Source organism: Nycticebus coucang, chromosome 13 (assembly GCF_027406575.1).
Source record: "Nycticebus coucang isolate mNycCou1 chromosome 13, mNycCou1.pri, whole genome shotgun sequence".
Taxonomy (NCBI): domain Eukaryota; kingdom Metazoa; phylum Chordata; class Mammalia; order Primates; family Lorisidae; genus Nycticebus; species Nycticebus coucang.
Window position 1 is genome coordinate 30,777,192 of NC_069792.1, and position 16,190 is coordinate 30,793,381.

General features: G+C 40.8%; 1 protein-coding gene across 3 annotated transcripts in view; it reads right to left on the bottom strand.

Moving 5' to 3' along the window:
- Positions 1–16,190, bottom strand: part of TPD52 (tumor protein D52) — a 168,005-nt gene that overhangs the window by 115,162 nt on the left and 36,653 nt on the right. The gene's annotated exons all lie outside the window — the stretch shown is intronic.

A 16,190-nucleotide genomic window follows, 5' to 3' on the forward strand; every position in this document is an offset into this window, starting at 1 on the left:
CTCTTGGTTCTTTTCTCTAATTCTGCAACTCGAATGCTCTTTTTTATATCCACAGAGGTGGGAGTAAAGCCATGAGGAAGACAGATCCTGGGTCCCCAAGTTTCTCCTTAACTGAAAGCTGCAAAGAAGAACAATCCAAACAAGGACACCTCAGGATGGACCATCATTTGAGTGAAAATTAAATTTTTATTATGTGAAGCCACTGAAATGTTGAGGTTATTAAAGAACTTACCCTATAACCTATAACCAGACAAATACAAGTCCCATTTGTGATTCTACACACACACTTCCCACATATATATGCTATTATATAACAAAAATACAAAGGTAAATATTAAGACATTACAGTGGTTATCTCTCAAAAATATGACTTAGGTCATCAGTGCTTTTGCTTTTCACTTTATACTCTTCGGTGCTTCTCAGTTTGGGGAATTTGTTTTGTTTTTATGTTTACTAAAAAAGAGTTAGTAAAGAATCAGGTAGCTGCTAAACATGTCAAAGGTTATCTTAAATTGCCAGCTGTCCACAGTACTATAGATTGTCTCATCACATTACTAAATAAACAAAAGAAACTATTATTTATCATTTCCTATAACATTTTGTCCTTTATTATTTACTTAGAATTTGGTCGTTTTGCATATATATTTTTTAACTTTACCTTTTTTTCTGATTTTTACTTCTTTTTATTCATAGAAGGAAATGACATGTCATATCCTCATAATGGTAAACTCCATCTTCAATAAGTCAAGTTAAGGTTGGGTGTAGTGGCTCATGCCTATAATACAGCACTTTGGGAGGCCAAAAAAAGAGGATAGCATGAAGCCAGGAGTTCTAGACCAGTGTGGACAACACACTGACCACTATCTCTAAAAAAATAAGAAAACTTAGCTGGGGAGGGTGGTTCATGCCTATAGTTCTAGCTACTTGGGAGGCTGAGGCAAGAGGATTGCTTTAGGCTAGGAGTTCTAAGTTACAGTGAGCTACCAAGTACGATCATGTCACTGCACTCTAGCCCGGACAATCGAGCAAGATTCTATCTATAAAAAAAGAAACAAGTCGGGCATGGTGGCTCACACCTGTAATCCCAGCACTATAGGAGGTTGAGGAGGGAGAAGTACTTAAGCTCAGGAGTTCGAGACTCGCCTGAATGAGAATGAGACCCCAACTCATGAAAAAAATGAAAAAACCCAGCTGGGCGCCAGAGCAAGCACCTGTAATCCCAGCAGCTTCCAGGAGGCTGAAGCAGCGGGATGGCCACAGCCCAAGTCTGAGGTTGCAGTAAGCCATGACACCACTGCACTCTGCTCAGGTGAATAGGGTGGGAGTCTGTCTCAACAAGAAAAAAAAAAAGAAACAAACAAACAAAGAAAAAGGTCTTACTTCACCATTCTTGCCTCAGAACTTGAACTGTAAAAAAAATTTTTTTGAATAACTGCTATTATTTTAAAAACCACACTCACAAAGTTTTGAACAAATGTTTAATAATATAATTATTTGCAACAAGCATACAATTTATGAGATTTAGATTTATATTAAATTAATAACATCATATTAAAAATTATATATCCACTAAACTTACATTTAAAATTCACATACGAGCATTACAAAATCCGTTAAGACATTGACATGAACAAATTCCTGGGCCCTAAACACAGAATGCTGGCTAGACAGAATGTCAACAATGGAATTTGCTGGGTGAGTTACACGTATTTGAGGGCTCATGGCTTTTCTTTGCTTTTGTATTCTCCCTTTGTGTTTTTGTTGTTGTTGTTTAATTTTCCCTGAAGAACCACAATTTATGTTCTATCCTTTGTCAGCTGATTTCCTTATCATTTGACAGGGAGGGGAGTGGCACCACCCTGCCCCTCAAAGCCTAACTCTTGTTTTATTTCTGAATGTTCACCCTGACAAGAGTGGTTGGTCTTATCATGAGTTTCATCTCTGAAGAAGGAAAGTGACAAGACTTTAAAAGTATAAGCCCAGGAATCACACTGTTTGCCTGTCAGCGAAAAAAGGCAAGAGAACCTGCTAACAGGAAGAGGAGGCAGAAGCTGAATACGGGGCCTTGGAAAACTTCAACAAGGTAGGAATAGACATGGAGTAGAAAGGATGACATTGGGAATGGACACAAACAAAAGCATAGGAAGTCTCTATTCCAGGCTGGATAAAACTACTTCTTCAAACTCCGAAGTCAAGGGCAGCGCCCGTGGCTCGGTGAGTAGGACGCCGGCCCCATATACCAAGGGTGGTGGGTTCAAACCCAGCGCCGGCCCCACATACCAAGGGTGGTGGATTCAAACCCAGCGCTGGCTCCATATACCAAGGGTGGTGGATTCAAACCCGGCCCCAGCCAAACTACAACAAAAAATAGCCAGGCGTTGTGGTGGGCGCCTGTAGTCCCAGCCACTCGGGAGGCTGAGGCAAGAGAATCTCCTAAGCCCAGGAGTCGGAGGTTGCTTTGAGCTGTGTGACCCCACAGCACTCTACCCAGGGCGAAAAAGTGAGACTCTGTCTCTTAAAAAGAAAAAAAAAAAAAAAAACTTCAAAGTCACTTTGCAGTGCCTGGTTGCAAATAAAATCAAATCACACCACTACACAGCTTAAAACCCTTCAATACTTTTCTACATCCCTCAGCACTAAGTTCACTCCTTAATGTGGCACATAAGACCCTTAGCCCTCTAGTCCCTGCATACCAATCCCACCACATCCTACTTACTAACCCCTCCGCTCAGTGAGCAGTACTTCAAAGAGCTGTTTAACCTCCAGGACATTACACATTCTATGGCCTCCATCAGAGCACTTTCTTGCCCACAGAAAGGATTTTAAGTTCTCCTCTTGAAATGGATGAGATGGAGTCCAGAAATCACAAGCAAAATACTAGGAAATTTTTTTTTTCAAGTTTATAGCTTAAAGTAACATTCTGTGCAGTAACATCATAGAGTTAAACACTGAGACGCAGAATTACTGGCTGGACTGTTTGGAAGCCAACCTTGCCTGCTCTCAAGATCAGAGCTCACCAGCAATATAAATCCTGGCATTTTCTACTTAACAAGAGTATTCAATCACTACAGTATCAACTAAAAGCTGGGAAATAAAACATCGGATTTCAAGATTCTGATAATGAAAGGAAGAATCATTTTAATATATTTAAGCTGTTTTTACCATTCAGAAGAAATTATCATTTAATCTAAATGCTTTACAGAAATTTTTTTAAGAGAGCAATCTAGTAGGGAAGTTTACCCAGATTTTCCCAAGTTCTTAGAGGTATTTTTCCTTCCCTTCCTCCATACAGTGTCTTCTAGAAATTGTTAAAGTGAGGGTGGAGTCCCGGCTTTAGGAGTCAGTGACTGAATGGTACTTAAAGCCACGTTCTGGGTAAGACAACCTGAAGAGATCTAAAGTATGAGCCGAGAGGAAAGGAGGGCCAAGAAGAAAGGCTGGTGTTGAGATCAGGCAGAAAAAAATCAGAAAAGAAGACTTGTTGAGAGATATCCACAATCACTCATCCAGTAGAAGGGAAAAAAGCTGACCAGTCACCCCAATGATTCCATATTCCTGTTACATTTCTCTTTGGAATTAATAAACGATTATTCTGATAAATCTGCTTTATTAATCACAGCACATGCATTTCACAGCAAAATACCTGACAAAGTATATGCCCTCACATACTAATAAGTACACAGAAGAATACAGACTCCATTTTAAACACTATCAAGTATCATCTAAAATCCAAGTGGTTTTGAAAGATCAGTATCTCCTAATCCCTCCACTTCTGCTACTTCTGGGCAAGACTCTGGCTAAATTTCCCAGTGATAGGTGGTACCATTATCAGGCAGCTTCTGTAGCAAGAGTCTTTGGCCCTCTCCTCCACTCCAACACTATTGATATTTGGCCATATTTAGTCTTCCTTGGGACCAGGAACCCTACAGGGACACTTATGGGCAGACTGACTCTAAAAGACAAGGTTCCAAGTGGCCAGTCCCAACTTTACATCCCCTCCCGGCTACCGCATATGGCAGCCATCTATACCACATGGCATAAGACTAGCTGTGATGAAAAAGGTTTTTGTATGGAAAGAGGTTTTGTATGAAGAGGCAATTTGGTGTCCTAGTTAAAAAGACACCTGCCAAGTCAGAAGAAGAGAGGGTGCAACCCAGCTCTACCACTTGCCATGAAAAGGTGAAATTTAAACTCTCTGAACCTCAAGTTCCTCCACAATAAAAAAAGAAACGATAAAAAATTATTTCACCCAGGCAGCGCCTGTGGCTCAGTCGGTAGGGCGCCGGCCCCATATACCGAGGGTGGCGGGTTCAAACCCGGCCCCGGCCAAACTACAACAAAAAAATAGCCGGGTGTTGTGGTGGACGCCTGTAGTCCCAGCTACTAGGGAGGCTGAGGCAGGAGAATCACTTAAGCCCAGGAGTTGGATGTTGCTGTGGGCTGTGTGATGCCATGGCATTCTACCAAGGGCCATAAAGTGAGACTCTGTCTCTACAAAAAAAAAAAATTATTTCACTCATTGGCTGTGAAGATTAACTCTTTCTATGTTTGTAAATCAATGCATGGTAAATGTTCCAGAATTAGTTGTTGAATTGATGGCTGCCATTATACGTGAGTCCACATTCAGGTTCATATGGGCAAATTTCTCTGTGAATCAGTCCTTCCTCCTCCACGCCAACCCAACCCATAGGCCAGTGGCCACAAAGAACAGTACTGAACCATCCTCCCTCAGTTTTTTTCAGCACCATTTCCCCTTTCAATTTCCTCCTACATACCTTAGGCCTAGATCACACCACCTCAATTCCAAATGGATTCCCTGCAGAAACTGTCTCCATTTTTTTTCTTTTTTTTTTTTTTTTTTGAGACAGAGTCTCACTATGTCACCCTGGGTAGAGTTCTGTGGCATCACAACTCACCACAACCTCCAACTCTTGGGCTTAAGCAATTATCTTGCCTCAGCCTCCCAAGTAGCTGGGACTACAGGCACCCGCCACAATGCCTGGCTATTTTCTTGTTGCAGTTGTCATTGTTGTTTAGCTGGCCCAGGCTGGGCTCGAACCTGCCAGCATCAGTGCATGTGGCTGCCACCGTAACCAGCACCGTAACCACTGTGCTATGGTAGCTGAGGCTATCTCCATTTTTCAATCTGGAGTCCATGAACTTGAACTGAAACAAGCTAACTGATAACAAAAAAAAGAAAGAAAGAAAGAAAATGTTGGCCCACGTTGGGGAAGTTGAGCCAGGAAGGCAGGGTGCAGGGAAGGTGGAAGGGTGATGACAATCAAAATACACCAAGGAACAAGGAAGAAACTAAGGTCACTTTTTTTTAAGGACTGAGTTTCTATGGTACCATGCTAGAATAACAAGATGAAGAAGACATGGGGACAAGAAGTCATGATTGAAATTTAGATTAGGCAAGTCATCCAAATACAGACAACAACAAATAATAAAAACTACTTCTCCATATACCATATTCTGTGCACTCAATGGCATGGCAGACATGGTAACCCTAATCCACGGCCACAATTCAGGGGCCGTGGCTATTTAATTCATTTATGCTCCATGTTGCATCACTGGAATGGTAGTAACATGGAAGTTATTTATATCCTACTGCTCAAGGCCACTGCTGAGGTCTGATTTTTCACACTGTCTGCCTCCTGAGGGTACATGTTATCATGTGATGTATAAAGTTAATCATTGTTGCAGATACTGGTATACTGGGAGCTTATCAAAAAGTCATAAAAAATTTCAACTTCCAGCATAAATGGGTTAATATACCAATTTTTTTTTTTTTTTGAGACAGAGTCTCACTATGTCACCCTCAGTAGAGAGGTGTGGTGTCACAGCTCACAGCAACCTTAAACTCTTAGGCTTAAGTGATTCTCCTGCCTCAGCCTTCCCAGTATCTGGGGCTATAGGTGCCTGCTACAACACCCCGCTATTTTTTGTTGCAGTTGTCATAGTTGTTTTAGCTGGCCTGGGCGAGATTCGAACCCGCCAGCTTCGGTGTATGTGGCCTGTGCCGTAACCACTGTGCTATGGGAGCCAAGCCCCAAGTAATTTTCTTCAGTACCTCGCATATCTATTTCAGGAACTGAGCTGTTAACTGCATACTTACTAGGTGCCAGGCACTGTGCTAGCACCAATCTCCCTCGATCCTCATAGCAACTCTGTGCCTAATGAGGGATGTTACAATCATTCGAATATTAAAATTGGCAGTATAGGGATGGAAGAGATATGCCACAGAGCCAATCTTTAGGAGAGGGTAAAGCTCTGCTTCCAATAAGAAAATACCTTACAGTCTCCAATTTTTTTTTTTTTAAGAGACAAGAGTCTCACTTTATTGCCCTTGGTAGAGTGCTGTGGCATAACAGCTCACAGCAACCTCAAACTCTTGGGCTTAGGCAATTCTCTTGCCTCAGCCTCCCGAGTAGCTGGGACTACAGGCACCCGCCACAATGCCAAGCTGTAGTCTCCAAAATTTTTAAGGATCACCATTTCACTTGAGTCACACAATAATCCTGTGAGGCGGGCATGATAAAAGTCATCATCTATGACTTTACAACTAAAAAGCTCCCTCAAAGGCAGTGCAGACCACTGTATTAACTTCAACCGTGTCTGCATCTTTCTATCTAGACTTGATAGCAAATGGGCCTTATCTGTACCCACCTGAGAAGGGGGCAAAGGAACTGAGGAACTCAGGAACTGAGCTGTTAATTGCATACTTACTAGGTGCCAGGCACTGTGTTTCTTTGGCATTACTAATGTCTCATTTCTGATCCAAGAGAGAGAATGTGTTGTAAAGATACTAAAGTATCTCTACGAGGAGGTCCACATAGTGAAGAACTGACGCCTCCTGCCAACAACTATGTGAGCCTTCTTGGAAATGAATCTTTTAGTCCATTCAGCCTTCAGATGATTATAGCCCCAACTGTCAACCTGACCAGTCTCAGGAAAGACCCGGAGGCTGAACATCCAGATAAGCTGCCCCAAGATCACTGACTCATGCCTGAGATAATAAATGTTTGCTCTCTTAATCCATTAAATTATGAGTTAATTTGTTACACAGCAATATGTAACTAATACAGCTGTCCAATCCACTAATTTGTGAGTTGATTTGTTACACAGCAAGTGAGCCAGTTCATCTTGGGAAGTGGGAGGTGAAAGCAAAACTTTCACCACTTAGTTTCAGCCATGTAACTAATACAGCTGTCTCAATCCAGAAAACTGAGAGAGCCTTCAGCATCCAGAGGCCGGAGAAGAACCGAGATGCCTAGATTGTGAAGGAGGTCCCTTTGGGAAGATCCTTGTGCGTGCAGGACACACAACCACAGTGACAAGACAGGAGGATACATGCCTGTAGGATAATATTTAGAAATAAACATATTCTACATCAAGCACACAAAGTGAACTCAGTGTGAGTTTAAAATGGCTTGGTATTTTTCCAGAGGCTTAAGGGACCTGGGCCCCCCTGAGACACACGCAGAGTTGGCTTGCCTGGAGTTAAAAATTCCACAAGCCAATTCTCTGAAGCTGCGTGCCCTGTAAAGCCTGAGATCAAAGGGCATGCCGCCCTTCCTCAGAGATACGGGCCAGAGGGGTTGACGTATGTTAACAACATATTGTCAGAGGGCTATAGGTGCTCTGCCCTGAGGGAAAGACACAGTCGTTACTTCATACTGAGTAAACTGAGTGAACACTTGAAGATACTCTTCCATTAACTCTGTTCCCCTGCGGCTACTTTCTTCTTTGTGATCTTTATTTAGATACCTGCCTATAGATTAGCCAGTGTCTAGAAGAAGATGTTCACTACAAAAGTGATTGTGCTGATATGGTAACAGGATATTTCCTTTCAAGTTAATTTCAGATAGGTAAAATGAGGTAATGGTGAAACTAACAGATAATAGATTAAGTGTGTACGTGACTAGAAAGGTATAAAATCAAACCCCTAAATAAAGAACTTTGCTACACGCCATCCCCTCCGATGTAGTCTGTTTCTTGACTTAATACAGGAGCGAGTTTACACCCACATCAAAGCTGCTGTTTGTTCGTGTCTCTGGTCACACAACAATGCCTGGGCAGGAAACTCACACAGACAGCCCTGCAAGTCATTTGCAGTCATAACATCAAATGAGTTTCTCCCAGTATAAATGTATATCTTACTGTTCGTTATCAAAAATACCAGAATTGAAAAGTTGATAAACTAAAATCTATCTAAGGCCTCATGTTTAGAACATTTCAAATAATTCATTATTTTTGATAGAGAAAAGTGGTCACACAGAAAGTCTTGTTTTCACCTCCCACTTGCCAAGATGAACTGGCTCATTTCCCCAGCCAACCCCACCCAAGTTTTACCTGGTGAACTACCCATCCCAGTCTCCTCACCCTCCCTGCCTGCAGGAGTTTGAGAACAGCTAAAGTGAAGAGGAAGCAGGAACAGGACCTGTCTGATCCCTTGACTGAAACTGAGAAACTCTTAATCCTCAGACACTGGCTTTTCAACATTTCTGATGTTTAAATAACTCATACACACACGGTTATAACTAAAGCAGACATACCAAAAATTAATGTTCACCATTACATCATACAAGGCATTTTGGTCTCATATTATTCTACTTTGTTATTTAAAAAACATCTAGTCAAAATCCACAACCCAATCATGGATCTCAAGGCCCAGTTTGAAAAATACATACTAAGTCACTCGCCTGAACACTCAGCAGCTCTTGAAATCCTGCTAGTTAAGAGACAAAAAGCAAAAACCTGAAATAATAACTTTCCCTCAGCCCCAAGCGTGTGTAAATACTTAGTTCTACTTCACCCACCTCCATAAAATACACCTTAAATCCTGGGGTTTCCCCTTCATCAAGCACAACCTCAGGCAATTTCGATGCGGATGATTGGGATGGTAAATAATTATCGAGGCCCTAGAATTCTTGTAGTTCTACGGCTAATAACTGGAAAATCCACAAACAACTTCAGTTAAAACACCCTTATCACTCTTTCCACGTGTGGCTCCAAGGCACAATTTCAATCTTGTCCAATTTCTTCCCAAGAAGTACGGGGGCAGCAAAATAAAACATCAGCAAAAACTAAAATTTTCTTGGCTAGAACTCAGTTAAATACATTTTTGTGCTTCCCCAAAATGGACCACAGGCCACTGTCAAAAAGAGTAAAAATCAGTCTATAGAGACAGAAAGTAGATCAGTGGCTGCCTGGGGTAGTAAATCAAGGAGGCTGTAAATAGGCACAGAGGTGGTGGAAATGTTCTAAATTTGGGTTGTGGTTATAGAGGCACAACTCTGTAAGTTTACTAAAAAAAAAAAAACAAAAAACACTGAATTGTATATTTAAGACAAGTGCTTTTTAAAGTAAATCATATAATTATTAGTGGTAAATAAAACTTTTTAAAAAGTAAAAGATCTAACTTTTTATTTTGTTGGTACTATTATAAATGGTCTATTTCTTCATTTTAAATTCCAAGTGTTAACTGCTGATAGGTAGAAATATAATTTTGTGTAAAAAAAAAAAAAAAGTAAAAGAACTACCTGTATGTTTTACAGAGGAAAAATGTCCAAGATATATGTTAGTTAAAACAAGAAAAGTATACAGTAATGTATAAGATTGGTTCTCATTTAAATTTCTTAAGTGGTTGTGCACATTACCTGGCTGGACATTTGTGGAAGGACACCAGAGGCAGATCTTAACCACTGTCTCTGGGAAATGGGTTTTGTGTGAAAGAATCTGACTTTTAATTGCATACCCTTTCTGCTGTTTGGATTCATCTGCCTCGAACATTTATTGTTTTTCTAAAGTATGAAAATAAGCTGTTCCCTAACACTCTGGGAAGCTGAGGCAGGAAAATCCCTTGAGCTTGGGAGGTCAGACCAGCCTGAGCAGGAGTGAGACCCCCATCTTTACTAAAAATAGAAAAATTAGCCAGGCATTGTGGGGTGAGGGTAGCTGCAGCCACTCAGGAGGCTGAGGCAAGAATATTGCTTGAACCCAGGAGTTTGAGGTTGCTGTGGGCTAGGCTGAAACTAAGGCACTCTAGTCCAGGTGATGGAGTGAGACTGTCTCAAAAAAAAGAAAAAAAAGAAAGAAAGAAAAGAAAAGAAGTTGGATGGTAACCCTCAGAAGATTTTTAGAACAGTCCCAATTTTATAATGGTGCTAATTAATATTGTCCTTGGAGGGGCAGATAGCTTAGTCTTTTGGAAGTTAAATATTTCACAGTAGAAGACTATGTTAAAAATGTCTGTCTTTGACAATACGATGCGTAGTGACAGAATCCTCTGTCTGAAACCTGATTGCATAAAACACAACAGGAAGAAAATTTGAATGCCCTCAGGAGGAAAATGGGGTTTCATAAGATGTAGTCATCTGCTTCTGCAAGCACTCAGAGTGGTTTAGGTTTTGCAGTTATAAATCTGAAAAGTTGGGAACTGAGGCATGAAGAGCACTTGAGGCTAGCAGTTCAAAACCAGCCTGGCAACACAGCAAGATCCCTTCCTCTCTTCAAAAACTAAAAAAAAGATGATGAGAATATTTCAGATTGTATATGAAACCCGCACATTGTACCCTTTGATTGCACTAATGTACACAGCTATTATTTAACAATGAAAAATAAAAAGATCTAAGTTAAGGCCAAAAAAATCTAAACTAAAAAAAGTTAGCCAGCTTTGGTGCACACCTATAGTCCCACATACTCAAGAGGCTGGGGTAAGAAGCTCGCTTGTGCCCACAAGTTCAAGGCTCCTATGATGAAACCACTGCACTCCAGCCTAAGTGACAGAGTGAGAACTGGTCTCTAAAAAAAAACAATAATATAGGCTTGGCACCCATGGCTCATGCGGCTAAGGCACCAGCCACGTACACCTGAGCTGTCAGGTTCAAATCCAGCCCAGGTCCGCCAAACAACAATGATGGCTGCAACCAAAAATTAGCCAGGCATTGTGGCAGGCGCCTGTACTCCCAGCTACTTGGGAGGCAGAGGCAGGAGAATCGCTTGAGCCCAGGAGTTGGAGGTTGCTGTGAGCTGTGATGCCACAGCACCCTACCCAGGGGGACAGCTTGAGGCTCTGTCTGAAAAAATAATAATAATAATAATAATATACATCTAAAAAGGCATTAGATATATCTTAGTACTGGACTATACCCATCTAGAGAACTGAAAATGTATTCTTCACAGAGATCCACCAAAAATGAAAATACACAAATGAAAAACCTAAAACTGAACCCCAAAAGGTAGCTGGACACCACCCTCACAAAGCCTGTAAGCAGAGACAACTGTGCAGATCCAGGCCCAGCGCCCCCACTCTGCCTCACCTCACTGCTTGGCTTTTGTCTCTTGACCAGACTCCTCACCTTCCTATTCAACAGCACAGACACCCTGAAAAGTAAGAACTTGTGGCTCACCACATCCTCCTCTCCCCACGTTAAGTCCACTCTGCCATCACACAGCTTCCTGATATACAAACAAGGCCAGGGTAACCAGAATGTGGACCATAAAGTACTACCATTCCCAACTCCCACACACCAGACTCCCACCTGACCTGGATCTAGGATCATTTGCAGCCCGGCCCACCCAGAACCTCACCTGATAGTGGTGGATCTCCCTGCTCCTGTGCCTCCAATGACAAAGGGGCCACCATAACACCCCACAAGCCTCCTTGCCCCTGGAGCTTTTACACGCGACACCGCAGCCCCCCCCCCATCCTCCTCTATTGGTGCCATCTGAATTAGTCTAGCTTAGTCACCTGCATCTACTGAATGACACCAGCAGGGAGGGGGAAATAAGAGGATTTTTGTAGTCACAATCAGGACAGTGTTGTTTTCTTTTATTGTTGGGGATTCATTGCCAGGTTATATTGATTGCATTTGTTAGGTAAAGTCCCTCTTGCAATCATGTCTTGCTCCCATAAAGTGTGACACATACCAAAGCCCCACCCCCCTCCCTCCGTCCCTCTTTCTGCTTTACCTTTCTCCCCCCATGACCTTAATTGTCATTAATTGTCCTCATATCAAAATTGAGTACATAGGATTCATGCTTCTCCATTCTTGTGATGCTTTACTAAGAATAATGTCTTCCACTTCCATCCAGGTTAATACGAAGGATGTAAAGTCTCCATTTTTTTTAATAGCTGAATAGTATTCCATGGTATACATATACCACAGCTTGTTAATCCATTCCTGGGTTGGTGGGCATTTAGGCTGTTGCCACATTTTGGCGATTGTAAATTGAGCTGCAATAAACAGTCTAGTACAAGTGTCCTTATGATAAAAGGATTTTTTTCCTTCTGGGTAGATGCCCAGTAATGGGATTGCGGGATCAAATGGGAGGTCTAGCTTGAGTGCTTTGAGGTTTCTCCATACTTCCTTCCAGAAAGGTTGTACTACTTTGCAGTCCCACCAGCAGTGTAAAAGTGTTCCCTTCGCTCCACATACACGCCAGCATCTGCAGTTTTGAGATTTTGTGATGTGGGCCATTCTAACTGGGTTAGATGGTATCTCAGGGTGGTTTTGATTTGCATTTCTCTAATATATAGGGATGATGAACATTTTTTCATATGTTTGTTAGCCATTCATCTGTCTTCTTTAGAGAAGGTGCTATTCATGTCTCTTGCCCATTGATATATGGGATTGTTGGCTTTTTTCATGTGGATTAATTTGAGTTCTCTATAGATCCTAGTTATCAAGCATCTGTCTGATTCAAAATACGCAAATATCCTTTCCCATTGTGTAGGTTGTCTCTTTGCTTTGGTTGTTGTCTCCTTGGCTGTACAGAAGCTTTTCAGTTTAATGAAGTCCCATTTGTTTATTTTTGTTGTTGTTGCAATTGCCATGGCAGTCTTCTTCATGAAGTCTTTCCCCACGCAGGCCAATATCTTCCAGTGTTTTTCCTATGCTTTCTTCGAGGATTTTTATTGTTTCATGCCTTAAGTTTAAGTCCTTTATCCATCTTGAATCAATTTTTGTGAGTGGGGAAAGGTGTGGGTCCAGTTTCAGTCTTTTATATGTGGATACCCAGTTCTCCCAACACCATTTATTGAATAGGGAGTCCTTCCCCCAAGGTATGTTCTTGTTTGGTTTATCGAAGATTAGGTGGTTGTAAGATGTTAGTTTCATTTCTTGGTTTTCTATTCGATTCCAAGTGTCTATGTCTCTATTTTTGTGCCAGTACCATGCTGTCTTGACCGCTGTGGCTTTGTAATACAGCCTAAAATCTGGTATGCTGATGCTCCCAGCTTTATTTTTATTACTAAGAACTGCCTTAGCTATACGGGATTTTTTCTGGTTCCATACCAGTGTTTTGTTTTTAATAGCATCTTTGAGACATAATTCATATACCATAAAATTGATCCTGTACAAAGACTACCATTCAGTGAGGTTTTAGGGGTTTTTTTCTTTTTTTTATTTTCAGAAACACGGTGTAATAGTTTTTTATTTTTTACATTCATTTCTTAGATTATTTTTCTTTCCCAGTTATGAAGAAACCTTTATCAAGTATGATAAATTTGAATTATATTCTATCTGCCAAGCATAACTGTAACTAGAACGTCACTGTTTTCTAAAATCCTATGTACTTACTTAGTAGAAATCAGAGAGATTGGCTTTATTTTTTGGTCATATATAATTTGTTACAATGCCCAGGAGGTTACTGTGAGTATCTGTAAAAGTGTGATCTGTAATTTTTATCAGAATTGGCCAGTTAGTACATAAATACTATATTGACACATCTATTCATACCCGGATGGCTTATTTAACAAAGGGCTTCCTGTAGTCCCTAGGGATTCATTAGAATTTCAAAAACAGCCATACTTTGACCAAAGTGTAAACTAATACTATTAAGCATTTCTTTTTAAGTTGAATAAGCTTTATCATTACTAATGAAGAAAGGCGCCCTCAATTAAAAATGTGTTAGTCTGAGAGCAGTGATGTCAACACAGGAATAATTCAGTAAATAGGAATGCCTGCCGTGTGCCAGATACTCTGCTAAAACGCAGCTACCTGTCTTTCCAAGGTGCTTACAATCCAGCGGTAGAGGAAAACGTGAAAAAGTTTTGGCAATCTGTAAAAGATACCACCGTGGAGATGAGAGGTAGGAGCGGGTGATTCTCCATGTCATGCAGCAGGAGTTACTCATGAGGGATGGACATCAGCCCTAAGATTCCGGAGTCAGCACAGGCAGACCTGGGTCCTGCCACTCATGAGCGATGAGATCAATGACTTAATCTTTCTGAGACCCAGTTACTTTATTGATTATAACTTATATCTACCCTTCCTGGGTAATGTGAGGATTCAATGATATAAAATATGTAAAGTGCATATTTGTTGGTTTTTTTTCTTCTTTTTCTGGTTTGTATTTTTTATTTTTTTTATTTTTTTCTTCTTTTTATTTTTTTTGTTATTATTTTCCAGTGGTTTTTATTAATGGTATGTTCACAGACTTGTGCAACCATTACCACAATCTAATTTTCATTACCCCAAACATTTTCATTACCCCCAAAAAGAAACTCATATTGCTCTATCAGCAATCTAGGATTGTTTCTTTATGGAAAAAAATTTTTGTCAGAGTTTCAGACTTACAAACTTTTAGAACATTTAAAATTATAAACTGCCCATTGTTATCCAAAACATGTACAGTACGTGGTCTAGATTCAGTTAACAATCATTCACTGTTGGGCATGTGCAACTTAAAGGACAGAGGTAAGAATTTCTTGGGGAAAAAATTCACAACTATGAAAATAACAAGCAAGAATAAACAGGAGTTTGCATTTGCATAGTGCTCTGGCTTAAAAAATGCACTCAAATACTATAGCTAATAGTATTATTTTGAACACGTAAAAATTTGTTGAGAGGGTAAATCTCATGTGAAGTATTCTTATCACAATAAAATAAATTTTTGGTAAAAACATACAAGGGCTTTTTTCAATCCTCCCAACCACCTAGACAAGAATACAGTGCATTTACAATAGGAGAGTTTTAAACACTCTGTAAGTATGGGGCACCTGACTCCCAGTCACCTGCTAGGGCCCCTCCCCTCCAACCTGGCTATTCCAACCATCTGGGAGAATAGGGGAAACCAGCCCATTACATAGGCTCTGTGTTATTATTAAGCAATTCCAATTTTATATCTGACTGGAAAAAAAGAAAAGAAGCCTCTTTATGCTCTCAAAACAACAAAACATGCCTTTGTTTTATGCTAACACCCAGGAGATCTTTTTGGCACAGGCCCAGCTGTGTCACACAGACTCTGGTTTGAAGCCCTGTGTAAATGCTTTCTCTTTGTTTAGTGGTGAGAACGTGAGCCCTCTCTAAAGCCCAAGTCCTGGGTTCTCTTGAGGTCACCCCAAAAGTGAAGAGAGAGTCTCACTGACAAGGAGATAACTCTGTGCCTTGCCCAGATGGCAGAGAAGGTAGGTGAAAGTTAGAATGTTTTAATTAAAATGAGGTAAAATTCTAATTATTTCTACAGCTGTCTCCAGAATAACATCATTTCTGACTCATCAAGTCTTATTATAACCTGAACCACTGGGAACGCCCGCTCCACCTTGTTAACTAGAGAAAACAGCTTGGAACACTAACTCTTTTTTTCAGACATAAAATAGTATTTAATGGGTCTGCTTATTAGTCTCTAAGCCATTAATAGCCTGAAAGAGATTGACCGACTTTTGAAAAGTAATCCATTGTAAGTAACAATGGTTAAGGCTGCCTTGTGGCTACAGAAAACACCCAGAGTACAGGATATATATCACTTAAATAACACTGCCGTGGACGGTCAGCACACACACAAATACCACTCCCATATGCAATCTCTTCTTAGGAGAACCGGTTACATGTGGTAACAAATTCCAAACAACACAACATAAACAAAATCGTTAGCTGTGCTGCACTCTAGGAAATCACACATTGCTATAAGCCTCCACCCTGCACCACTCAAAAACAGACAGAAGGTCAACACTACCAAACTAGCTAGCGGTGTCACCTCAGATCTAACCGTAACCCCAACATTCTCTACAAGCCTAATCCCAGAAACAACACAATTCTGCATGTGTGTGCATGTGTGTGCATGTGTGTGTATAGAAAGAAATCAATCACAGCAGTTTGTGGCATTACAAAGCACAGATGAACCACACTGCAATAGCACCAACACCTGGGCCACGTCCTTGGAACACAAACCTGACTGCTCCC